The 25907-nt window shown below is 38.1% G+C and overlaps 2 pseudogenes across 1 annotated transcript in view; both read left to right on the top strand.

Annotated features, from left to right (window-relative positions):
* Positions 1 to 5416, top strand: part of LOC147519242 (midasin-like) — a 46305-nt pseudogene extending 40889 nt beyond the window's left edge. Inside the window, exons 29-37 of the transcript XR_015213138.1 lie at positions 4 to 69; positions 157 to 321; positions 399 to 603; positions 1125 to 1704; positions 1758 to 2013; positions 2109 to 3667; positions 3782 to 3971; positions 4857 to 4939; positions 5022 to 5416. The product of XR_015213138.1 is annotated as a midasin-like (transcript). The remainder of the gene's footprint in view (positions 1 to 3; positions 70 to 156; positions 322 to 398; positions 604 to 1124; positions 1705 to 1757; positions 2014 to 2108; positions 3668 to 3781; positions 3972 to 4856; positions 4940 to 5021) is intronic.
* Positions 5417 to 9795: 4379 nt separating this feature from the next.
* On the top strand, positions 9796 to 13803 carry LOC147519241 (elongation factor 2 pseudogene; annotated as a pseudogene).
* Positions 13804 to 25907: the final 12104 nt, after the last annotated feature.

Genomic DNA, 25907 nt, shown 5'->3' with positions numbered 1-25907 from the left:
CAGGCTCTGAAGAATGGTGATTGGGTACTGTTGGATGAACTTAATCTTGCCCCACAATCTGTCTTAGAGGCATGATTAGTCTTATTTCTGTGCTGCCTTTTCCTTCTTTAGGAATACACCTTTCTGCCATAATGCTGATAATGCTATTGGTAACAGGGTTTGACTGCTATTCTTGACCATCGTGCTGAGGTCTTCATTCCAGAGCTTGGTCAGACGTACAAGTGCCCGACATCTTTCCGAGTGTTTGCCTGCCAAAATCCTTCTTGTCAGGGTGGGGGCAGGAAAGGGCTTCCGAAGTCCTTCCTCAATCGTTTCACTAAGGTTTGGGCTTTGCTTGATAAAAATTTCTTTAGTTTGTTGATAAGTGCTAGGAAGTTGATCCTCTTCATTTTTTCAAGGTTTATGTTGATGAGTTGGTGGATGATGACTACTTTTACATGTAATTCACTTCATCCGTCAATCCCAAAACCATTGCTTTCGAAGTTGATACTCTTCAATAAGAGATTGTATTCGGATAACATGATTTCTCACAATTATGGACGGGAGGGTTCCCTGTGGGAGTTCAATTTGCATGACATTATTCGATCTTTCCAGATCATAGGTGTAATTTCCTTATCTTCTGTTAGAGGTGTGCATAAAACCGGCTGAACCGACAAAACCGACCGAACCGAACTGGTTAGTTTTGGGTCGGTTATGTTTATGAGTTGGTTTGGTTCGGTTAAGTATATTTGAAAACCGATAGGGCAGTTCGGTCATCGGTTTAGTCTCAAACCCGACCTGATATATATAATATATATTAAAAAATATATATTTAATTGATTTAATTTAAAAATATGTAAAAACCGGTCGGTTTGGGTCGGTTAACATCAGTTAAGCCATAACCTAGTTGGTTTGGTTTGGATATCGGTTCGGTTGGAAATTAATTTGGTTTGGTTCGGTTAATATAATACAGCTGGTTTGGTTCGGTTCTAAAAAAATATAAACTGATAAGGTCGGTTTGGTTGTCGGTTTAGACCCAAACCTGACCAATTTCATTCCCGATGCACACCCCTATCTTCTGTAGATCGGAGTCCTTTTTTTGTTTGTTAATCATGTCTTGTGATAAGCAATAATTCTGTCTATAGGTGCACCGGTTATTGAAGGAGGATGTCTTTCTCAACACTGTCTACATTCAAAGGATGCATACAGCAGCTGACCGCCAAGAAGTTGTAAAACTATATGCAGAGGTTTTTGGGGTGAAGCCATTCATAAACCCTTACCCAAGACTGCAGGTTAATCCACGTTACTTGATTGTGGGGAACACGGTTATTGAAAGAAATCGTTTCCAACCATCTGAAACTTTAAAGAGCCAACTTAGTATATTGCCAGGAATTCGTCATAGCTTGGAATCTGTTGCGCACTGTGTGCAGCATCAGTGGTTGTGCATATTGGTAGGTCCATCAGCATCTGGGAAGTCTACAGTGGTTAGATTACTTGCTGATTTGACTGGTAATGTGCTCAATTAACTAAATCTTTCATCTGCAACGGACATTTCTGAGTTGCTTGGATGCTTTGAGCAATACAATGCTTTTAAGTAGTTTCCGCCGCCATAACTCAAGTTGAGAGATACATTGATGAGTATTGCAGTCTTAGTTTGGAATTGGAAGATATAGTACTTGAGCGAAAAGATCTAGTCTCCAAATGGTTCAAATTGTTATCCAGCATGTATGGCAACCTGACAGCTGCATCTGCTTCAGCATATGCCGATAGTTGAAAAGTGGATCAGGCAGTTCTCTTGCCCCATTGATTCTTATCGTTGAACAACTAAAACTTGGTCTGGAGAAGTATCACTTTCCTGTTTCTTGGTCAGCCAAGGACCTAAATAAAGTTCTGAAAAGCCTCAAAGACTTGCTAGACTATACGAAGAAAGAGGCAGCCCCAACAAAGTTTGAATGGGTCACCGGGATGTCAATAAAAGCTATCGAATGTGGTGAATGGATTGTTCTGGAAAATGCTAATCTGTGCAACCCCACAGTAAGCTGATAAGCCCATTTTGTTTTATTTGTTTTTTTGGTTTTTCCTTTTACTGACTGCCTTTTTCTTTATTTTTCCCGTTGTTCATTTATTAGGTTCTTGATAGAATAAATTCTCTAGTGGAGCCAAGTGGATCAATCACTGTTAATGAACGTGGGCATGTTGAAGGGAGACCAATGGTTCTACGCCCGAAATGCAAATTTCGGATTTTCCTCACAGTTAATATAAAGTATGGTGAAGTGTCTAGAGCAATGCGTAATAGAGGAGTTGAAGTATTCATGATGCAGCCAGATTGGTTACACGAGGGTGAAGATGGATATAAACAGAAGGGAACAAGGATATATGATGTGAAGAGGTTCCTAGTTCTCTCAGGTATCTCCTTGAGTGTATTGGTTGATGTGATGACTGAAGCACATATGTTTGCACGAGACACTAGTGTGCACCTTGGTGTGCAAATTACACTTCTGGAGCTTTCGCACTGGGTCAGTTATTCCAGTAGCTTCTAATGAATGGAAGTACGCCTCTGTGGAGCCTCCAACTAAGTTGGGAGCATACCTATCTATCTTCTTTGGGCGAGTTTGAAGGGAGGTCTGCTGTGGAACATGCAAAAAATTCATATTTGTCAGCTTGAACTTGTCCAAGTTGGATCGTGTTTGAGGTTTTCTTTGTCTCTTCCAGGAGGGTGGCCTACACCCCTGAAATTAAGAAATTTCGTTTTGCACTCTAAAGAAGCTTCTGTGAGACAGAACTGCATGTACTTGGAGTTCCTGGTGGCTCAGTCTGCATCTTATGAGTTAAGTGGTTCCCATAACGGAGACCTCACGATGCAAAGGTCACCTATGAATGGTGCCGGGCATATGTCAACTTCCTCATTGAATTCTGGATCGACTTCCTCATTTAATAAACTACATCCATCACTGATTCCTTTAAAGATGTTACTTCCTGTTCTATTTCCTACCACTCCATATCAGCTGAATTCTGGATCAACCAATCTTCCAAACTTTGATCTGGCACTGGTTAATAAGATGCTTTTGTTTGCAGCTAACTGAACAATTGAACAAGCTAACGAGGGTGATATGAAACTATATCTTCACTGGTTTAGCTTGTACAGTTCCCAATTGCATCCATACTGTCGTTTTTTTTAGTCTTATCTGAGTATACTCAAACAGGAATTAAGTCATCGTATTTGGAATTGGATTTTTGATTGTTGGAGAGAACTTATTACTCATTGTGCAGTAGACATTGATCTCGGACCCATTTCTGTACTTTCATTGAAGATATTAAAGCATCTGATGAAAGTTTACAAAGATTAAAGAAGCGTCTCTACAATTCTGTTGTATGTGCGGAGTTGTTACGTCATAGCCTTCAACAGTGGAATGCTGAAGATGATCACAGCCGCAGGGAAGAAAATACTTTTTCTCCTGTTTTGGAGTCTCTGCGAGAGTTGGAGAAGGACGTTCTTGATAAGCTTGTGGACTCTTCTTCTTTCGATCTTCTGTTTCAGATTTACTCTAATGTAATTGAGCATCACTCATTAGTTTGGAATGGAATCATTTCATCTAAATATGAGTGCTTGATATTATCCTGGCGTTCTCTGAAAAAGTATGTGATGAAGTTACAGAGTTTCTTTCCGAAGGCAGTAGAAAACCTACTGGTATGTCTGTTATTTCCTTATTCTTTCTCTATGCGACGTGTTTCTTGTGATTCTACATGATATCGTACTTTTCATGTTTTTAACCTATTTGATGTGACATCTATGTTGGATTAGGTGCGAAGTACTGGATTAGGCAACATATCAGCTTGGAACTTACAATCCGTTAAGTCCATGCTATGGGTAAACAGCGGTCACCCTCTCTTACCATCCTCTGCGGACACATATTCCATGAGGCAGCAGCTTCTGCAGTTTTTTCAATTGGGTTGGCCAACTAATACAATCTCTTGGAAGCAAGCTTCTTCTGGTATTTTTTTTTCAGATACTTGTTATTTCTCATTGAGGTAATTTATTCATTGTCATAAACAAAACAAAATGTACTCTTAGCAGGAAATCATGTTCCTGTTAAAGCAATTTTATCAGCCAATGTGGAACTTCGATTCTTAGCAATGCAAGATATCTTTTGAGTTCCCTTTGCTTCTCTTTTTTTGCTTGCACATGTGGATTTGTTTGATCTTTCTTTTTGTGTAGTCTTTAAACATTATGCTGCAATTATTGCCTTTTCATTTGGTGTTGTTATTTCATTCTATCGATAATACTCAATTCAATTTCAAATAATTACGTGGTACAAATTATATATAATCATCATAGGTAGCAAGCAGCTACTCGATCTACCCAAACATACCCTCAAATCACAGGAGTATCCCAATTACATATAATGTATTTGTTATTGGAAAAAGTTCCCATCTTGTTTAGGTGAGTTCTTAACACATGGGACATGATTATGTAAACAACTGGAGGGAGATGCACTCATGGACTTCTATAGTTAAGGATTCGATCTAGAACCCTAATTTCATGGAAAATCACAAATTTACTACTCAAATCTTTCTCGTTAGTTTCATATCAAATAGCATCAGAATGGGGCCATAGGCCTTAGTTAGAAAAGGGAATCTGAAAACAAAATATGCTAAATAAACAAAATAATTTAAAACATAAAACGTTAGGTGTGGAGCAGATCTGATGACTGATGACTTCATAATGAAGTCATCCTATGTGATGTAGGCCATATAGCATACGGGTACAAACTTACTCTAATGTATAGATTAGTATTTTGATTATGCAGTCATTGCCATTTTATTTCTTTGTCCTTGGTCGTCTTTGAATTGATTATATATTTGTTCTTCCTTTTTAGGCGTCTGTATGACATCATTTCTTACTAGTAAAGAAGATCTAGATGATGCCAGCGAGGTTCAGCAATTGGACGAGATGCATCAGGTTCAGATATGTAATTATTGTTGCAACTTCCAATGACTTTGTTTCCGTTCAGTTATTGACTAAATTATTATATATATTGCAGATTCTGTTGAGAAGGTTCGAGTATGAAACACAGAAGTTGGAGGCCGTTTTAATGCCTATTGATCAATCTTTCCTTGAGAATGATTTATCTGCTTGTTGTGTTTTATGCCCTGAGAAATTTCATAAGAAGCTTAGTTTGAGTAGTTGGCAAGAAATGTTTTGTTTATTTGATAGCACGAGTTTCTTCTCAGATATGGAACTACTAAAAGAATTCTCAAGTGCCATCTTGGTTGATAGTGAAGAGCTTTATAAAGTAAAGTCCAAACTGAAAAATGATATACTCAATTACCGCATTAACTTCTTTGCTATATTGCTTGTGACTTTGAAGTGTTGTTAACTAAAATACTGCAAACAATTGTAGGGTGTTTATGCTCTAGAAATGGCCCGTTGTTCCTATATACTGCTTTGATAAATATTTGCTCGAGTTGAAATTTGTTGAGTGTGCCATCTTCAGTTGAAACATATTCTTGGCGGGTTTCCTCAAGAGATTGTTTTTGGCTCTTTGAAACTTGCCTATCTTGAATTTTATGGTGGCTTAGTGTTGTCAATCCATGTTATGGGAAGCATCGTGTCATGAAGATAGCTTGTATATTCATTTGTTTATCTGTTCGTGTGAGAATGACGATTGGAAAACTTGCCATTTGGAGGAGGAAAGTTAACAGGGTTGGTAAGCTGGGCGAGGCAAGTTGGGCCAGCTGACTGTGCAACTGGTTTGTACCAGTTTGACCAATTAGAAAAGCCAAGATAAATAGTTTGTGTATTATTATGGTGATTTAATTGGGCACTCATCAAATTGGATTGGGCAACCCAAAAAAAAAAAAAAAAATACAAGTTTGCCATATTAAAAGTTTGTCATTAAAGTCCAGGCCCAACAACCAATTCAACTGGTCTCGCCATAATGAATCTCCCGTGTTGTTTGAGTGTACACTCGAATGGTCTGTGCATGTCATTTGAAACAAAGCTCTCGGGTTTTTAGCTAGACAATATGGCTAGGTCGTTTGGGTAGTCACTAGGACGACATGATTGTTTGGGGACTCTCTTAGGCGATATGGCTGGGTCGTTTGGACTAAAAACGATCAATTATTCCAACACAATCTCAAGCAAGTCAGTGGGTGAAGTTTACTCGAAGTGAAGGTCAATCAATTGAATTTTACTCGAAATTTACTTTAAAAAACACGATCTCAAATAAGTCAATTAGCAGTGAAAGTCGAATTTATTCGAAGTTTACTTTAAAAAACACAACTCGAATTGGGTGAAGTCGCCAATTTCAATTCACATTGTTGATTCACAACTCAACATTCGAAGTATGTATATGACAAAAAACTCATTTTTTTTTTTAGGTTCAGTATCGCGAGAGAGATGATACTGGCTAAAACGGTTTGAAAAAATGGTAACTGGTATGCGTTGATGGGGTGTATTGGGCTATTGTTGTTGGGTTTTATTGTTGGGCTTGGGCTGGAGGCTGCCCGATCGAATTCAAGTGGTGCCCAATACAGGACCATTATTAGACCTATACAGCTATACTGACCGGGTCTAAAACAAAACATAGGTATTGACGTTAGATCCGGTTTTGAAGGATAAGAAAAATCTCAACCGTGGCTTTATGTTAAAGTTAATCTAACGCCTGAGAGTGAACTGACTTTTCAGAAAATCTAACAACCTCTTAAATAGAAAAAGGTGTTCTGAACACAGACGTACTTGGTTGGTCATGAGTAGGGGTGTAATACGGGGCGGGGCGGGTCAACCGTGGGTCAAATAGTGATGGGACGGGGCGGGGCGGGTCTAGGGGATACAAATCTAGTGGTCTCCAACGGGGCGGGGCGGGGCGGATTGAAGTGTCATGTCTTAGTACCATCACCCGGCCTGTTGGGTCAGCTTACGAGGCGGGTTTTAGGCGGGTCATCCGAGTCGGGTGGAAATTATCATTTTATCCCAATTTCACCTAAAAAAAACTTTCTAATTCTGCAAGTAATATATTTCTAATTCACAATATAGAGAAAAAAAATGGAATCAATCAATAAAAAATAAACAAAAATAAAAAAAACTTGAACTTAAACCCAAAACCATATCTGCAAATTTGAAACTTCTTTATCGTGATTTATTTGTAAATTGATTATTTTCCATAGCATGATAAAATGAAGATGAGAGCAAGGATCTATAGTACAAAATAATAAAATATAAACTAAAATAATTCGAAATTAATACAAGGATGAATGATTCATCTTCTCCAAAATTTGAAAGTTGAATTTGAACTTTTGATATTTGTCCAATATTCAAACTTGAATATTTGAAATTGATGTTGAACTCATAAGTTTGTGTTCATATCTCCCAAATTTCTACAAAAGTTAAAAGAAAATATAAACAAAATACAAAAATATTAGAGTTCGAGTTTTGAAATTATGCGGGTCAACGACTTTTGACACGGTGCTGGTCGGGTGGCTTAACGGGTAGGGTTTGAGCATAGAACCTACACCCATAGCCCGACCGCGTAAAAACGGTGGCGGGGCGGGTCTGTTTTTTGGTCGGTGCGGGTTTGGGTAGCGGGTGAAGACCGGGTACCCTACCGGATGATGGGTCAACGGTTTTTTTTTACACTCCTAGTCATGAGAAACAAAACCTACCCTTTCTCTCTCTCTTCCTTCCTTCCTTCACAAAGAACCTATCTTTCATCCTCCTCAATTCTCTGTTCTCTCTCTTCCTTCCCAACAATGAAAATGAAAAACCTCTCTTTCTTCCTAATGAATTCTCTAAATATGGTTTACCTTTTTCTCTCTCTTCCTTCCCAACAATAAAAATAAAAAACCTCTCTTTTCTCTGTGGCTTACCTTTTCTCTTTCACAATTCAATATGGATTTTCGCTGTATTTCTTTCAATTGCTTTATAGGGATCAGGGAGGCTTGGCAGATGATGATTTCTTCATATTTTATGGCGGTTTGAGGTATGCACAAACATCTCAGGATGCCATGGAGGAGAAGGATATGAAGGAGAATTTTGAGGGAGTCTACTACCGAGTTTTCTTACGTTTTGGTTTGAGAGATCTGACTCAGAGATGAGTCGAGATCGGATCAGAAGCAGGTTAGTTTTTTTCGGGTTGAGTATGAAAGCCCAACTCATATACGGGCCTGCTAAATTTTTTCTGTAACTGAACGTCCAACCCAAATTTAGCAAGCCCGGATATGGATCGGACTAAAAGGCTAGCGTATCCAATACAAATTTTTAGGTTTTCCAACCTCATATAAAAACAATCTCGCCTCAAGCCCTCGTCTCTCTCTCTCCTCAGAAAACAGATCCGGCTAAGGTATGTTTTTGTTTAACGAAAAAGTTGTTTTCATCATAGATCTGTTATTGATATTTAACGAAAAAGTTGTTTTCATCATATATCTGTTATTGATATTGTTATCTCTTAATGCCAACTTTGTAGGGGATTTTTTTCTGTAGCTTCTTTGTGTTAATCACTACGAGCATGAAATGGTTAAGTTTTTATGTTTTTGTTTAACGAAAAAGTTGTTTAAAAGTTCTAGCAATATACCAAAATATGTTATTGATATTGTTATCTTGTTATCTCTTATGGTCAACTTTGTAGGGGATTTTTTCAGTAGCTTTTTTGTGTTAATCACTACGAGCACGAAATGGTTAAGTTTTTATGTTTTTGTTTAACGAAAAAGTTGTTTAAAAGTTCTAGCAATATACCAAAATCTGTTATTGATATTGTTATCTTGTTATCTCTTATGGTCAACTTTGTAGGGGATTTTTTTTCTGTAGCTTCTTTGTGTTAATCACTACGAGCACGAAATGGTTAAGTTTTTATGTTTTTGTTTAACGAAAAAGTTGTTTAAAAGTTCTAGCAATATACCAAAATCTGTTATTGATATTGTTATCTTGTTATCTCTTATGGTCAACTTTGTAGTGGATTTTTTTCTGTAGCTTCTTTGTGTTAATCACTACGAGCACGAAATAGTTAAGTTTTTATGTTTTTGTTTAGCGAAAAAGTTGTTTAAAAGTTCTAGCAATATACCAAAATCTGTTATTGATATTGTTATCTTGTTATCTATTATGGTCAACTTTGTAGTGGATTTTTTTTTCTGTAGCTTCTTTGTGTTAATCACTACGACGAGTTAACCTAAAATGGTTAAGTTTTTATGTTTTTGTTTTAACGAAAAAAGTTGTTTAAAAGTTCTAGCAATATACCAAAATCTGTTATTGATATTGTTATCTTGTTATCTCTTATGGTCAACTTTGTAGTGGATTTTTTTCTGTAGCTTCTTTGTGTTAATCACTACGAGCACGAAATGGTTAAGTTTTTATGTTTTTGTTTAACGAAAAAGTTTTTTAAAAGTTCTAGCAATATATCAAAATCTGTTATTGATATTGTTATCTTGTTATCTCTTATGGTCAACTTTGTAGTGGATTTTTTTCTGTAGCTTCTTTGTGTTAATCACTACGAGCACGAAATGGTTAAGTTTTTATGTTTTTGATTAACGAAAAAGTTGTTTAAAAGTTCTAGCAATATACCAAAATCTGTTATTGATATTGTTATCTTGTTATCTCTTATGGTCAACTTTGTAGTGGATTTTTTTATGTAGCTTCTTTGTGTTAATCACTACGAGTACGAAATGGTTAAGTTTTTATGTTTTTGTTTAACGAAAAAGTTGTTTAAAAGTTCTAGCAATATACCAAAATCTGTTATTGATATTGTTATCTTGTTATCTCTTATGGTCAACTTTGTAGTGGATTTTTTTCTGTAGCTTCTTTGTGTTAATCACTACGAGCACGAAATGGTTAAGTTTTTATGTTTTTGTTTAACGAAAAAGTTGTTTAAAAGTTCTAGCAATATACCAGCTGAGGAGCTTCGCCGAGTCATGGACCTGAAAGATAACATTCGGAACATGAGTGTTATCGGTCATGTTGATCATGGAAAATCAAGTCTTACCGATTCTCTTGTTGCCGCTGTTGGTATCATTGCTCAGGAAACTGTTGGTGATGCTAGAATCACGATACCATGCAGATGAAGCGAGGCGTCGTATGACAATTAAGTCTACCGAATTTTCTCTACTATGAGATGTCTGATGAATCTCTCAGCACTTTCAAGGGTCCAAGAGTTGGAAATGATTTCCTGATTAACCTTGTTGATTCGCCTGGGCATGTCGACTTTTCATCTGAGGTAACAGCTAGGGGTGGGCAATGGGCCGGGTCGAGCTAGCCCGGCCCTAAACATTTAAAGCCTTTCAGTTATTAGGGCCGGGCTAGCCCGACCCTAAAGTCCCCATAGGGCCGGGTCGGGCCGGGTCATAAGTCTAAATTTCAAGCCCTGACCTACCCTAAGCCCTCTTTACGGTTTAGGGCGAGCCTATATATTTTCTTCTTTTTTTTTGCATCGAGTTTAAAACTCATTTATATTACAAAAAATTTCAAAGATTTGCAAACTCAAAGTCCCACCACTTTGAAATTTGAATAACAACCAATCTAGTAATAATTCTTGATAAGTCCAACAATTTAAAATGCATATCCACAATCTAATAAACTGAAGTACATAGAGACTCATATTTATATTTCAAAATTACAGTTAAAATGCACAAGACACATTTTGGAATGAGCTCTTCACTAACATAAATCCATTATTTCTTGTACTCAAATCTCACCAAAATTACATTTAACATTGAAAAACACAAAGACAAATAAGAGTATGGAAATAGTTTTTACTGACGTCAACCTATTTTTCATTAGGCTAGTGCCCAGTACTCATTATTGTTCTTGGCGACTAGGTTAGACGGGGAGTTGTGAGTAGGGCAGGGAATCTGGTCGGGTTTGACCCGAACCCGACCCGACCCGAATCCAAATAGTTCGGGTTGATTTTTGTATCCGTTTATTTATTCGGGTCGGGTTCGGGGTCGGGCCTGTCGGATTCGAATTCGGATTTGGGTATATTTTTTGGGTTTTTTTTTAATTTTTAGTGTTATCCGATCGGGTTAGTCGGATATAATCGGGTTCGGGTCGGGTTCAGATATTAAATTTCGAATATAATCGGGTTCGGATTCGGTTTCGGATATTATAAAACTATTCGGATTCGGATTCGGATATAGCCATATCCGACCCGATCCCTGCCCTAGTTGTGAGGTGTACGTGAGTTGTGAGATAGAAACAATTAGGTTTACAAGTTTTTATGATATAAGACAAGTTATTAGAAGTACCCATACGGTAAGTGATAAATTACAAAGGACAGTGTTATTTTAATTGAAAATATGTAACAAGGAGTTGGATAGTTTTAGTTGTGTATTTTATAGTGAAATTATAACTAGGGTTTGGTTAGGATTCCGCCTATGTTTGAACCTTAGCCGACCACCGCCTTTAGAAGGCATTAGGGCGGGTCGCCCCTGCCCTAAACTCTGTGAGGGCTTTAGTTGTGAGGGCTTTATAGGGCTTAGGGTCGGGTCGGTCAGGGCCGGGTTAGGGTCGTTAGGGCCAAATTCCCACCCTTAGTAACAGCTGCCCTCTGTATCACTGATGGTGCCCTTGTTGTAGTTGACTGTATTGAGGGTGTTTGTATCCAAACTGAAACCGTCCTCCGACAAGCTCTTAGAGAAAGGATTAGGCCTATATTGACAGTAAACAAGATGGACCGTTGCATTCTCGAGCTTCAGCTTGATGGAGAGGAGGCATACCAGACATTCCAGAGGGTCATAGAGAATGCCAATGTTATTATGGCCACTTATGAAGATCTTGTACTCGGTGATGTCATGGTTTATCCAGAAAAAGGGACTATTGCCTTCTCTGCTGGTCTGCATGGTTGGGCATTTACCCTCACCAATTTTGCAAAGATGTATGCCTCTAAGTTTGGTGTTGATTGAATCAAAGATGATGGAACGGCTTTGGGGCGAGAACTTTTGACCCAACTACCAAGAAGTGGACTACCAACAACTTTGGTTCTCCTACCTGCAAGAGAGAGGCTTCGACCGTTCGCTACTTAACCGATCAAGCAGATTATTAATATCTGTATGAATGACCGAAGGACAAGCTGTGGCCCATTTTGATGAAGCTTGGTGTAACCATGAAGTCGACGAGAAGGAATTACTTTCGGCAAGGCTTTGATGAAGCGTGTTATGCATACCTAGCTCCCCTAGCTAGCTTTGCTTTGGAAATGATGATACATCACCTCCCTCTCCTTCAAAAGGCCCAAAGGTACCGTGTGTTGAAAATTTGTACGAGGGTCCTCTTCCACGATAAGTATCTTTGAAAAGCAATCGAGGCTGTGGATCTGAAGGACCTCTTATGCTCTACGTGTCCAAGATGATTCTGCGCATCGACAAAGGGCAGGTTTTTCGCGTTTGGGCATGTGTTTGCTGGAAAAGTTTCAACCGGTTCGAAAGTGAGGATTATGGGTCCTAACTTCGCCCCCGCCGGAGGAAGGACTTATGCAAAAAGAGTGTCTAGAGAACTCTTTATTTGGATGGGGAAGAAGCGAGGGGAATCGGTTGAGGATGTGCCTTGTGGGTATCTGATGGGACTAGTTAGGTTGGATCAGTTCATTACTAAGAACACTACATTGACAAATGAGAAGGAAGTTGAGGCACATCCAATCCATGCTATGAAGTTTTCGGTTTCACGTAGTTAGGTGTTTGCGTGCAATGTAAAGGTTGCCTCGGACTGCGAAGCTTGTTGAGGGTCTTAAATGTCTAGCCAAGTCGGACCCTTTGGTTATGTGTACAATTGAAGAGTCCGGGGAGCCGCGTTATAGGCTGGTGTAGGAGAGCTTCATGTTGAGATTTGTTTGAAAGACTTAGTTGACGATTTCATGTATGGGGCGAAATCATTAAATCTGACCCTGTAGTTTCCTTCCGTGAGACTGTGTTTGAGAAGTCTGGCCGCAGTGTAATGAGCAAGTCCCCTAATAAGCACAACCGTTTGTATATGGAAGCCCGCCCGTTGGATTATGGTCTTACTATGGCTATTGAAGATGGACGTATCGGTCCAAGGGATGATCCTAAGGTTCGCTCAATGATCTTGTCTGAAGAGTTTGGCTGGGACAATGATCTTGCAAAGAAGATCTGGTGTTTTGGTCCCGAGACCACCGGTCCTAATATGGTTGTTGACAAGTGTAGGGGAGTTCAGTACTTGAATGAAATTAAGGACTCGGTTGTGGCTGGTTTCCAGTGGGATTCCAAGGAAAGTGCATTAGCGGACGAGGAGATGAGGGGCATTTGCTTTGAGGTGTGTGATGATGTGCTTCATTCTGATACCATTCACAGAGGTGGTGGTTAGGTCATTTCAATGGCAAGGAAGGCCATCTATGCGTCACAGATCACTGCCAAGCCAGGGCTGTTGGAGCCTGTATACATGGTCGAGATCCAGGCCCCAGAGCATGCACTTAGTTGCATTTGTGGTGTTTTGAATCAGAAACGTGGGTATGTCTTTGAGGAGATGCAGATCCCAGGTACTCCATTATATAACATCAAAGCGTACTTGCCAGTCCTTGAGTCATTTGGGTTCTCCGGTCAACTCAGAGCTGCAACATCCGGACTGGCCTTCACCGAACAATGTGTGTTAGATCTTTGGGACTTGGTGATTTCAGATCCTTTGGAAATTTGGGTGCATGGCAGCAACCCTTGTGTGCGAGATTCGTAGGAGGAAGGGCTTGAAGGAGCAAATGACACCTCTCTCCAAATTTGAGGACGAGCTATAAGGTGTTAGTTATCAAGTTGGGTTTTCCCATCGTAGTTTTGGCTGTCATGTTGTAAGCTCAATGACAAACATGCTAAAAGGGAATCTTCTGGTACTTCAAATTCCAATGAATGACTCGGGGTTCGATCTTTCAGAGTCCCCATTTAATTCCGTCAAAAAGTTTACGGCCACCGTGATCTCATGGCGAAGTCGGAAATAAAATCACATTGTTCTTCAACGCTCTTTGAAAGCAGAATCAACGAAGCCGTGCTCCAATTGGTTGGGACACAATGTGGTGGGTAAATCACACCAATCTGAAGTCACCAAGCCTCAACTACACCTACTTTGGATTATGCAGAATCAAAGAGATGATTTTTGTATAATCCAACACCTCTCGAACGCAATCACCGTAAGAACAAAAATGTTAGCACCTCTGCCTACTTTAGTCCGCGAAAATTATGATCGTTGGGGTTATCCAAATAGTTTCTCGAGAAATACCTCTTCAAAGAGCATTTGTTACTATACTTCACAAAGATGTGCGGTGGTTCTTGGGCGCCCGGATACTCGCCGGATGAAATGGATGGCCAAAACTTAAACTCTGCACATTTCTTTGATGAAAATGCCATGCTGAGAACATTTTAATCCCATGGAAGGTATTCAATTTCTTCATCAAGGAATGAGGGAACTCCACGACGCCGAAATCATCATCAAAAGTCTTATGGATTTCCAAGAATGTCAAAGCGATGCATGATGTTGATCAAGAGGCACTATTGGAAACTCACTCGGTCATTAGAAAATCACACTCTTCATTAGAGAATCAAACTACGATCTCTCGGCAGTGGGACCCTTCAAATCCGGCTTAGCCAAAAATTAATGAAACTGACAGCGGTGTTGTCCACGATCTGCATTCCTATCACCATCCTTATCATCATTCTGAACTATAATTAAAAAATAAAAAATAAAAAATAAAAAAAAAAAAAAAAAAAGGGTTGCGTTCTGTTTTTACAAAACTCAACTTTCCCCAAAATAAATAAAATAAAATAATTATTATTAAGTGTTTCATCGTGTGCTCCTTTAATTAAAATTTTTGTTATCTTTGTATCTTCTTTTGTAAGAAATGCCTACTAGGATTGTCATATTTCAAGTTGTGATAATAACAATTTTAACGTGTTCTTTTAAACTTGATTACAGGAGGTTTTATCTTCTTACATACTCATTCCTCCATCCAGTCAAATTTTCTTGGACATATTTCTTCTCATATCTTTCCCCATCACTCCACTCCATCAAACATGGCCTCTTCATCGAACGTAGCATCTTCATCAAACAGGACACCTCCAAAACTCATCCCTGAGCAATCATTTCAGGCCATGATGGATTCCAATACTTATGGACTTCATTTCCGTGATTGCATTACTAACATCGGGTGGTCTTCCCTTGTTATTCGCCCGACCAAACTTATTCTCCAAGTTTGGCGACCTACTTTTATGCTAATATGGAAGATACACCAACATTCAACGCTGCTCATGGTTTTTTTCTTAGACGGATTCACAATCAAAGTTGGTGGCACAAACCATGTCTTTTCAGCATTCAACACTTGCCCTGGCTTTAGATCTTCCATATCACAAGCCGGCAACAACATGGCCATACATTTATCACAACTCTACTCGTTCCTTTTCATGGCCTGCTTTTCGTGCAGCATACGGTGATGGTCTTGAGATTAAAGATGAAGGAACTAAACTTGGCAGATGGCCAGACATCACCATTCCCTTAGCCAGCATGATCATGAACATGGGAAATGCGATGTTGTTTGTCCTTCTTAACATCATGGGAGATTGGCATTTTTCTACCGCCAATGATGCTGCATGTGTAGTCTTCAATGCACTTGCTCGAGGTCATACATTCTTTGATATCTTAAACTGTGGTTATCTCCAATTTGAAACGAGCTCGTGATTTTTTAGGGATCGGATATACTTTTACCTCGTGAATCGCGAATTATGAAGACACATTTCCCACAGTTTTCAGCTACTTTTCATTCTTGGGTCAAAGTAGATTCTATGTGCCCAAACAAACAAGATAATTCGTTCATTAAGGTTTAGGCAATGGAAACGTCCCCGACGATACTTGAGACATGTTAGATTTGTTATCCAAACGATGATAAGATGATGAAGCATTTGAACGAAATCGGTGAACAAGAATGGGACACCATTTGGGAGTCACGTTATCTTTTGGTAGCGATACAAAGGAAATGCATTTCATCAAGAAGATGCGGACCTTCACCACATCCCGGATGGTAAACTTGAGTAGGGAATTGTACATATATCTAGCGTATATAGTTGTATATAGTGTCTTTATTTTTTTTTCTTTTTTTTTTCGTATAATATATTATGTTACCACAACTTTTCTGTTCCAAAGAATCTAGCTCTAATTTTGTTCATGGTTATCGTGTAATTCCTTTCTTTATCTATTTCTATTTCGAAGACTAATCATCACTCTGTTTTGGGAGTGATTTAAAAAATATATATATATATTAGGCAACTTGTAGTCCGTATATAGTTTTATTTTCTTGTTCAGTAAATGTAATTAGTGACAAGGTCTTGTTTCTTTTCAATGATGAAAATTATCTAGAAGTCTCACATTAGCATTGAATTATGATTCATTTTAAGAAACTTAAGCTAATACGTCTGATAATAGTTTTACATCTTTTCATGAGTATTCATGCACCGAAAGTATCATTGATTGTACATGATGATAAGTTTCGGAACCCACGGTTAGTCTACTTAAACTATCAATCCCTGTGAGAATCTAACCAAAAGCCCGATATGAGTGATTTGTGAGTAATGACCGTAAGGAGTAGTTTTTCCGAATGGAGAAAATCACGCATCGACTTACTTGATCACCATCCGAACCCTAGGCAAGAATTTAGGCATTCTTTGGATCGACATAGCTATAAATTATTACCTGTTACAAATTTTACCGCTAGTCACTCCACTGAACCTTTCATCAAACCTTTCACTTTCACCAAAAATTCTTTACCCATATATTAACCCCAAATAAAAGAATCTACCTAAGTGATGAGTATGAGAAATAGGACGAAATGTATAAAAATAAAAGAAGACTTGTTCCAACTAAATGTTAGTTACCTGCTTCAAAAAAAATAATAAATAAAATAAATAGAATCATGTTTCTTAAGCCTTGAAAAAAAAACGAAATAAGCATAAAAGGCTTAAAAGCAAGGTAGGAAAACTCAAGTAGGAGCAGGAAAAGAAAACAAGGATTTCTCGAGTGTAAATATCTTGAAGGCCTTATTCTCTCATACTTATCATTTTTGATCTTCCACTTCCATTTCTTTCTACAATATCACCTAAGCCCCATAATACCTAATAAATACCTCTAGCTCAATTATGAGTAAGATGGTGTGATAATAAGTAGTAGATGTGATTGATCGACCTCGGCTCCTCTGACTGTCATCGAGTATGTGATGAAAAGTGTGCCCACTGCACACCGGAGTTAACTAAACCCACGAGTGGGAAAATTATGAGCGAATTTGTGTTTCGACACATACATGTGAGAACCCATTTAGGTCACGCTCTCCAAAGGATCCAAAACTGCCCCGCTTGTGCAATTCAATGTAAATTCCTTTGTATGCATGCTCATATGTAGATGTTTTAATTATTGTATGCATATTAACTTGAGTTTCGAAAGAATTAATCCTCGTTCCCCGCTAAGGAGATGTATAGATATCTGAGATTAATTTAGGAAACAAGTTTTTGTTACTGAGTCGTTATAGTATAAATGAAGTTTGTGAGTATCTTCTCTGCAAAACTCTCACGAGGCTATAACTCGTCCACTAGGGAATTCATAGTGGTTTAAGGCCTTGTTGCATATGGTCAATGCAACCGCACTCTGCGAAATGAGACTTAGCTTAGAATGCACAGTTTTGGCCACTTATCTGTTTTAATGTCTCTTCTTTGCTTGAGGCAAGCAAAATGCTGTTTGGGAGTGGTGTGATAAGCACCCAAAACTGTATTATACAAACCTGTAGAGACATAACATTTCGGTCAATTTTGTACTTAATGATAACCGTAAAAATAATAGAATCCTAAATATTAATGTTAACAACACTAATACCCTACCGTTCTTACGTTTAAATCAATTCTTCTTACTCTCAAAACATAATCATGCAATATAATGAGTAAGGATTCGTTCCACTCTTAAACCCTCAAGACGTAAATAGAATTCAACTACTCAACCCCAAGAGAAACAATGGTGAGAGCAATGAATTGATGTGAAATTTCTATTCTACCATTCCCAACAATTGAATCTAAACAAGACATAATATAAAGATTTGAACTTTATTTGTTTAAACTCAATTCAAAACTACTCATGCAATAATTGAATTAAACTAATAATGACAAATAAGTAAATCTAAGGATTTAAGCTAATAAATAAATGAAAATAAAACTAGATTATGGAGAACTAATTAACTTTATTTATCTAATAGAACAATAAGAACAAGATATGATTGAATGAATAACAACTATTTTATTTATCTAATGAATGATATTCAATGATTTAAATAACTAATCTAAAACAAAGAATGAAACTAATTAATGGAATGAAAACTAAGTAATTAACTAATCTAGATCTAACTATCTTTTTCTAACCCTAAACTCCATTAACATTAGCTTCCTAACCTAACTGCCATTAACAAAGAGTCAAGCTTTTGTTTTTATACTTTCAGATCCAAAAATCGTGCATGGGCTTGGAGCCATGTTTTGGGCCGGAAAATCGGGCCCAAAACCCAATTTCTTTAGTCCAAAATGGGCTATTCAGCTGCAGTTGGCTTCGACAGATGTTTTGTCCACTTCTACTCCTTTGATTGGGCCAAGGTTTGGACTATTGGAAAGCTCTTTCCAAGCTGGTCGTTTTGACATAAGGTAGGCCCAATTCCGAGGTCTGAGTCTAAAGATACGGGTCTTGAGGAAGTTGTTGACTTTTTTTGTGTATTGTTTACGCCCGCGTGGACTTTGACTTTTCATCTTTTGACCGGGCTTTCTGAGAGGCTTTGTCTTCTTGAAAATTGACCTTTAATCACAGAACTCCTTAGCAAAGAACCGACCTTTGCTCCTTTATCTCGCTAAAGTGGCATATTTACGCACATAATGGACTTTGAAGCCCTGAAATGCATAAAAAACGTAATCGTATTAACTCTTTACTTATTATTCACATAATTGGTCTAAAAGTACGATTGTTAAGGGGTTAAAACTACAGTTTTGGGCTCTTATCAAACCACCCCAAACAGCATTTTGCTTGTCCTCAAGCAAATATGAGAAATTAGAATAAGTGACCAAAATGGAGTTCTAACTACTTTCGTTTATGAAAGTGCGATTGCATTTACCATATGCAATAAGGCCTTAAACCACTAGGAATTCCCTAGTGGGCCGAGTTATCTTCGTGAGAGTTTTCCAAGTGAAGGTACTCACAAACTTCATCTATACTACAGCGACTAAGAAATAAAACTATTGTTTCCTCATTCATGTCTCAACTATCTATACATCTCACTAGCAAATGAATAAGAATAACCAAGTCAAAACCTAAACTAATATATGCATAATAATCAATCATCTATGATACAAATATATATACTATGAGTAATACTATGAAATGCCTAGCGGGTTAAGTTTTCAAAAACTTCGAATAAGCGTCCTTAAGTAGGTCCTCACATAAATGTCAAGACAAAACCACTCGATTTTTCCGCTCAAGTTTAAGCTACTCCGGTGTAATGCGGTGGGCACACTTTACCTTACAATCTCAATGACAAACAAAGGAAGCGAGTCGATCAAACACATCTCGCCACTTACTATCACACTAACATATTCCTAATCGAGCTAGAGGTCTTTATTAGGTGTCAATGGGGATTAGGAGATGGTTTAAGAAGGAAGGAAATGGATATTCAAAAGGACAAGTCTAAGATAATAGAGTCTTCATATTATGTAACTTAGAGAAAACTTTGTTATTTTCTTTTGCTTCTATACTTTGTTTCCATCCTTAGCCATATTTTTCTTTTTCTTTTCTTTGGCTTTTGACTCCTTTTTATTCTATTTTTGGAGTTTTTATTTATTTCTATTTTTTTTTCTTTTCCTTGGATGGAAACTTCTTTTCTTTTTCTGAAGCAACTAACTAATTTTTGTTTACACGTGGTTTTTCTCCTCTTCTTTTCTCTCAGACTCATTCTATTCTCGGACTTATTCTAGATTGGGTAAGTTGAATTTTTATTTTGTTTTGTTTTTTTGTAACAGGGTAAAGGAATTGTGGTTTATGGAAGGCTAAAGAAAGGCTCGAGGGGCTTACTAGCGGAAAATAATTCATAGGTTTGAATTTACGGCTATATCGATCCAAAGAGGACCTAAATTCAAAGCTTAGGATATGGCATAGTGATCAAGCAAGTGGGCGTGTGATTTCTCTATCCGGATTTTACTTCTCCCTTGTGTCATTTCTCAAATGTTTTTTCATATAAGGCTTTAGGCTATATTCTCACGGGATTTGTAGAATAAGTACTCTAGCCTAGATTCCGAAACTTACTTGCTAACAATCATAGATACTCATGTAATATATTTATAGATAGATGCAAAGATTATTACCTACATATTAACCTAAGTTTCTAACAATTATTCGATGCAAAAGCTTCATTGAGACTTCTAGATTGTTAAGAGCATAGAGAAAGAAAACAATACCAATATTCCTAAAGTGTATAGCATAAACTTATTTATTTATATTTTTGAAATTTTTAACTTGAAAACAAATGCATATTATACATATCTATATCCTAACGGATGCCTTAATTACACGTGTTTCTATGCCCCCCAAAACAAAAAGCATGCTTTGTCCTCAAAGCATTTAAATAAAAGAGGGTAGAAAAATACCATGGAAATGCGGAAATTCGGAACATCCGCAAAACAAGGTTAGAACATACTAATATAGGAAATAAAAACCACGTAACTCTATAAGAGTTCCATCCATTATGGGGTTAACATAATTAAATTGCTTGGGACATAAAGCAGACACTAACTGAAACTAAAACTTACCTCCTCCGGCGTTTACTTTCGTCATCCTCCTCTTCTATAAAGAAGTGAGGTTCTTCGCGAATCTGCCATGCCATGATAATTTTCCATGCTTCACGCCATTTATCATCTATGATTGCTAACTCAAGTTAAAGCCACTTGGTCGGATGGGGTGTAAAGTGCAACCTAATCGGTTTGTATCCTCCACCCTTGCCAAGTCATTTTTGCGGAAAGATCGAATAATAGAATTGGTGGGTCTCACAATGTCGACCCTAACCCAATCCGTGAAGCGGGCACAAAAGGGGAAGAAACATAGCATAATACGGCAAACTAAAACAGGTATAAGAAGATACTTATGCCTCATGCTATGGGCTCGTGCTAAACTAGACATCAAGGTTCTGGGAAGGTCATGGCACATACGTCCCGTGGCTAAAGCAAGGAAGATGCTGCAAGTGGCATCATTCACAGAAGAAAAAACGCCATTCCCCTAAAATGTTTAGCATGATCCAAAACATAACAGTTCCTATGTTCATGGATAGGCTACCAAGGGCAACGTTATATTCGCCTTGGTCCTCGATATGGAAAATGTCTGCCCCATAAGCCTCATGCAAAAAGTCATAAGTGTAGACATGCATATTATCTACCCAATATCATCATGGGTCTTGTATTTCAGCGGGCATGGCAAGTCCAAGAACAAATGCTAGCAAGAACCATAAGCGGTTCCCAGCCTACGTGTGTGATCACCTTGCGAAACCAAGCACCATAAGTAGTGCTTTGGAACAAATCTTCGAAAGACTGTTCCGGTATCAATGTAGGAGATGTCATCTCAAAATTACGCTCTGGAATAGCTGCGAATGATCCGGAAACTACCCGTGAGAAAACTGGAATTTTTCTAGTCCCACGGAAATCGGCGGTGGGGTGCGCTTCCTTGAAGCTGGTCGTGGCTTTCACGAGGTTTTGGAATTCAGGTGTTTGATGAATTCGCGCTCACACTTTAAGCGAAAAGGCCTCGACAAAAATCTGAAAAAAAATTGCGAGTCGCGAAAGTGCGCCACCTTTAGCCGAATGCGCCGAGGTCTTTGAAACTTCGGAAAATGAGGCGAGCGAAAACGCGTGGGAATCGTGGGAGTGAAAGGTGAGAGATGGAAGTTAGGTGTATTGTGGGTTGTGAGTGTAGAATGAATGAAGTTTTTATAGGTTTTGAATTGTTAAAACGAATCGATAGGTTGCCAAAAAGCTTGAAAGGCAATTTCCGGAAACAATAAAATTTCCGAACCCGAAAACGGAAACAACTCATATTCTTGATTCTATAACAACCCTAATATCTTTCATACTGGATTTAGACTAGTAACTTCTAAACTCTCTTAGATTTCATCCTACCACCACATCTAATCATAGGTATGCCAATTACGACAATATTCTCAACCTTCACTCCAAAACAAACTCTAAAATGGATGATCTTCTACAAATCATGATATAATAAATAATACCACCCCCAAACAATTCGGGGAAGGTGGGATTAACAATAAAATCCATGCACAATTTGAAAAGAACAACATTATATTAAAATTGAAATTCAAACAACATTTAACTACCAAATTCAAAGTTAACTACGGAATTTAACAACGTAACATCCTATCTACTAAAAATAAAAATAAAAAAATAACATCAAAACAACAAACAAGGAGAAATCTAGTTACTCTTAAAGGGAACGAGGTGGGGATAAGAATAGGAAGTTTAGTGATCAAGCATGGAAAAACCAAACACCCCACCCCCAAACAAATTTTTGAAAATAGGTTTGTAAAAATTTGTTTTAAAACGTGGGTCTTTTAAAGTCAGATTCCCTTTACTTAAAGTGATATATATGTATTTACATGCAGTTTCCCATATATCAATAGTCTAAATAATTGTGGATATTTCCATAAATAGTTAACATGGAATGCACCACCAAACAGAATCAAGCTCCAAAACTTTCTACGACGCAACTTAGGTGAATAAAAGCAAAGCCTTATAGATCTAAAACCTAATCGAGCATACAGTTTCTTCTTTGTCCTCCTACGAAGGGGATGCCAAGTAAATGAACGTGAGAAAATTGATGGTTGTGGAAGATACATGGGATGTTGATAATTTTGAGAAGAAAAAAATGGAAAAAATGAAAAAGTGTCAGGTGGCTTGTCCTTGGGTGTTACTTCTTCACCAGTTGGTTTTAGATAGTTATGAAACATAGGAGAAACGCCAAGGTCAAGTACAAACTCAATGGTTCTTTGAAAAGGTAGAGGGCAAGGAACATTCGTGATGGAAGGTGAATGAGTGACATGAGGATGTGGGGTGGGTGAATGGTGTTCAACTAGTGTTCTTAGGTCTATATCATCAGAGGCCTTGAGATATGGAAGACATTCCTCAATAGGTGGGTAAGAAGAATCACTGGGATAGAGGGCGAAAAATTCTTCTTCCATCATGGCTTCAAGAGATGAATGGATGTCAGTAGGAGAGAACTCGCGAGGCGGCAAAGAAGGGTTACAAAAGAGTCGAAGGAAATCCCCCTTGATGTTATCTACGTCTAGGGAGTAGAAATTGTGATCCTTGTCTTCTTCCATAAGAGGGGTATCTACTAGTGTGGGAACTAAAGTGTCAGCCGCACTAATGTGAGGTACAAAACTCTCAATGGACTTAACTTCCCCTTCTACAGGCAAACCTAGTTGTCCCTGTTTTTGTCTAAATATGTTAATTTCTACAGAAAGATTTCCAAAAGAAAGAGTCATTGAGCCATCCCGACAATTGATTTGGGCATTGGCAACCGCCAAGAAAGGACGCCCTAAGATGATGGGAATGGAATCATGAGCAACTTCTGTGTCAAGAATAACAAAGTCGGTTGGATAGTAAAAATCCTGAACTTTAACGAGAATATTTTCAACTACACCCTTGGGATACTTAATAGAACAATCGGCTAACTACAAAGTCATTTTGGTTGGTTGAGGTTTTGTTAGACCTAGTTGTTTATATAAATAAAAAGGGAGTAAGTTAACACTCGCCCCCAGGTCTAATAAAGCAGTTGTTATGAAGGTATCACCTAAGGTGCATTGTGACAAAGATGGGGCGACCGTGGTCCTTGTACTTAACAATTCCGTTATGTTCAGATAAAGAGGGATATTCTTCAGTTAAGAATGTTTCGTGGGGTATGTTGGTTTTCCTCTTCTTGGTGCACAACTCTTTTAGAAACTTAGTGTGTTCAGGTAGACTTTTTATAGCTTCTAGAAAAGGTAGGTTTATAGTCAAATTTTTAAACACTTCCCTAATCTCATCAAAATTCTCGTCCTTTTTAAACACAACTAGTTCTTGGGGATATGGTGCTTTATCGCTATTTTTAGCAGAAGGGATAAAGTATTATTAGTCTTTGCTTTATCTCTATTCGTTTTCCATCTAGGTATCCATATTGGAACCTCTACAGGTGTAGGGTCTTCACTTTCTATTATTGGGTCTTGTAATGTTTGCCCTTTTGGTTGTGGTTTAACTGGTACTTTTACAGTTGTAGGGTCTTCAGTTTCTATTATAGTATTTGGTATGGTATCATTTTTAGTTTGCGGGTAATCTTTAGGCATAGTCACTTGGTTATTAACTACTCGCCCTGAACGAAGGGTAGTGACTGCCTGTAGGTCCCCTTGGTTTATATTACCATTACCGTAAATACTGTTTATTTCAAAGGCGGTGTTTGTTGACTTAGGATTAGGCACTGCTTGACTTGGAAACACGCCGGTTTGGTTATTATTTTGGTTAGAAGACATGTCAATAACCTTTTGGCACAAAGACTGCATCATTTGCATCGTTTGTTTCATCATATTAGAGTTTTGATCATGTTGATCTTTCATCAAGTTGGAGTTTTGTTGTATAATTTGATTTTGTTTCTCCAACAAGGTCACTACTACTTTGTCTGTAGATGGTTGTATTGGAATTAAAGCTTGTTGAGCGTTCATGTCTTGATGTTGATAGTTCTAGGTAATGGGTACTAAACCTCTATTCTGGTCACCTAAGTTCCCTTGTCCTTGATGTTGAGTTAACTGGTTGAAGTGTGATGGTTGTGGTGGTGTTTGTGCATAGACAAGAGGACAATAGAAGTCGGAATGCTCAAGACTACAACAGACATTACAACGAAAGTAGAGTTAATGTTCATGAGTGGAGTGGGTTGTTGTTGAACAGAGATGGCATCTACCTTTTAGTGAGGGCATCGATAAAGAGTTTTAAGCTTCGGGATCATGTTTAACCTCAAGAGAAGAAGGAGAGGAGTGGGAGGAATCGTTACCTCCCCAATTGTTGTTCTTCTTAGATTGATCTTCTAAGAATTTATAAGCCTCCAAGGCTCCTTTACTAAGAAAAACTACCCCCAGTCATGATATCTAGAACCTCCTTATGATAATGTGAAAGCCCCTTAAAGAAAGCACGAACAAGCGTGTCTTTCGCAAGATTATGATGCGGGCATTCAATGAGAAGATCAGTGAAATGATTCCGTGCGAAAAGGATTCATGAGGATTCGGGGCCAAGAAATGAATCTTGTGAAGCATTTCATCTGCCTTTAGTGGTGGGTAAAATTGTTCCATGAACAATTGAACAAGTTGAGCCCATGAGTCCACAGAGTTTGGCGTTTGGGCAATTAACCAAGACGCTTTGCTTTGAATTTAGGGTGAAAGGAAACACCCTAAGTTTAACTTGATCTGGACTTACGCTAAAATGATGGAATGTAGTGAGAACTTGGTCTATCCTACGCATGTGATGGTAAGGCTTCTCGTGGTCTAAACCATGAAAAATCGGTAACAAGTTAAATATATTAGGGGGGATTCGAAAATCCTCCACTAGGTCTGCAAGAACGATGCACGACTTAGGGCCATCGTTTAGGGCTTTATAAAAATCAGAGAGAGGAGTCTCTTGTTCTTTAGTCATTGATGCAAGTGTAGTGTGTGAAATTCTAGATAGGCGTGTTGTATTTATTTCTGCGAAAAACAAGCCTGATTATACTAGAATTAAAACTCCTCTGACAGAAGAGGCGAGGAGTGGAAGAAGGAGTACTGAATGCCTCCCTTGCTACAGCGTTTGAATAAGCGTCTTGTATCACGCTAATCTCGGTGTATTTAACAAGTTAGAAACACTGAATAACTTGAAGAAATAAAAATTTGCATTTA

This window comes from Coptis chinensis, chromosome 2 (genome assembly GCF_015680905.1).
Source record: "Coptis chinensis isolate HL-2020 chromosome 2, ASM1568090v1, whole genome shotgun sequence".
Lineage (NCBI taxonomy): Eukaryota > Viridiplantae > Streptophyta > Magnoliopsida > Ranunculales > Ranunculaceae > Coptis > Coptis chinensis.
This window is presented reverse-complemented; position numbering and strand designations above follow the sequence as displayed.